The following is a 2,044-nucleotide window of genomic DNA, read 5'->3' as shown; positions in this document are numbered from 1 at the left end:
TAACTTCCCCTCTGAAATGGCCCAACAAGTCACTCGGTTGTAACAAATTGCTACGACAAAGTCAGCACTGTGGGAGTACCTTCGCCACAAGGACTGCAGCAATTCAAGAAGGTGGCTCACCACCATCTTCTCAAGGGCAATTAGGTGGACGGAAAAGATCCCATGGCACTATTTCGAAGAAGAGCAGGAGAAGAGTTCTACCCCTCAATCAACATCACTAAAAATAGATTATCCGGGTCATTATCACGTTGCTGTTTGTGGGAGCTTGCTGTGCGCAAATAGGCTGCCGCGCTTCCTACATTACAACAGTGACAACACTTCAAAAAGTACTTCATTGGCTGTAAAGCGCTTTGGGACATCCGGTGGTCGTGAAAATCGTGACAGAAATGCAAGACTTTCTATCTGGTTTTTCGCCTCTCCCGGGGGATCACATGGGTTTGGGTGGGATGGAGAGTGAAAGAAGATTTGAGGTTAGGATCAGATCAGCCATGATCTTATTGAATGGTGGAGCAGGCTCGAGGGGCCGATTGGCCTACTCCTGCTCCTATTTCTTATCTATATATATAAAGCGGCTCTTCTGTCTGTCCTGATGTCTGTCCCGATGTCTGTCCGTTCTCTATACGTTTGAAAGTTACAGAGCGTACCGACGTGCGCGTCGCCTCAAAAGAAAGCTTGCGATTCCGGACCGGTCATAGGCGTATTTACGTTTCGGCCGGACAAAAATCCCGCCCGCGGTATCCCAAAAACGTTCAGCGTTCCGCTCATTAGCATCTCATTAGCGACCGTGTGACGTCGAGGTCCACCAATCGGATGGCGGGTTCCTTCCTACAGTTGAGTGTCGAGTGACTCGACGATTGACCAATCCGACGCTTCGGTGACCTGACCGGTCGACCAATCGGTGCGTGTGTGGGCGGGCCTTATCCTTCTGAACCGAGGTGAGTGGCCGCCATCTTGATTTTTCACAATTTTTTCCCCCACACTTTCTGTGTGTTAGGGAACTAAGGTAAATATTTTAATGATGTGTTAGGGAATTAAATAACAATTTAATAGGGGGGGGGAGAGCCTCGGGAAATCGCGGGGGGGGAGAGCCTCGGGAAATTGCGGGGGGGGGAGAGCCTCGGGAAATCGCGGGGGGGGGGGAGAGCCTCGGGAAATCGCGGGGGGGGGAGAGCCTCGGGAAATCGCGGGGGGGAGCCTCGGGAAATCGCAGGGGGGGGAGAGCCTCGGGAAATCGCGGGGGGGGGGGAGAGCCTCGGGAAATCACGGGGGGGGAGGGGGGGGAGAGCCTCGGGAAATCGCAGGGGGGGGGCGAGCCTCGGGAAATCGCGGGGGGCTCGCGCCGCCCGCACTGACCGCGCATGCGCCGCCCGCACTGACCGCGCATGCGCCGCCCGCACTGACCGCGCATGCGCCGCCCGCACTGACCGCGCATGCGCCGCCCGCACTGACCGCGCATGCGCCGCCCGCACTGACCGCGCATGCGCCGCCCGCCCGCCCACAGCGGCCGTCCATCAGCCGCGCGATACGCGGGGGACCTCAGCTCCGGACCTCAGGCGCTAGGCAGGGGGAGGGGCCGGAGAGAGGGACAGAGGGGAGTGGGGGAGCGGGGGAGTGGAGGGGTGGGGGTGGGCGAGGGGAGGGAGGGAGGGAGACAGGGGAGGGGAGGGAGGGAGAGGAGGGGAGGGGAGGGAGAGGAGGGGAGGGGAGGGGAGGGGAGGGAGAGGAGCGGAGGGGAGGGAGGGATAGGACAGGGAGAGGACATGACAGGGAGAGGGGGGACACACAGGGGCAGGGAGACCAAGCGCCCCAAAATTGCCCTCGCAACGCGGGGCTCCCCAGCTAGTGTTCTTATGTAGGCCCTCCTTAAAACCCACCTCTTTCATCAAGCCTTTGGTCAGCCCTTCTAATATCTTGACGTCCATTTTTCCTCTGACTACACCTCTGTGAAGTGCCTTGGGTCTATTTTTCTATGTTAATGGCGCTCTAGAAGTGCAAGTTGTTGTTGATATTCTGGACTCGACATTAATAACAACAGAAAGCAAAA

This window comes from Somniosus microcephalus, unplaced genomic scaffold (assembly GCF_052327205.1).
Source record: "Somniosus microcephalus isolate GS21.2 unplaced genomic scaffold, FLI_Smic_1.0 unresolved_chr4, whole genome shotgun sequence".
NCBI lineage: Eukaryota > Metazoa > Chordata > Chondrichthyes > Squaliformes > Somniosidae > Somniosus > Somniosus microcephalus.
Note: the sequence above shows the minus strand (reverse complement) of the source record.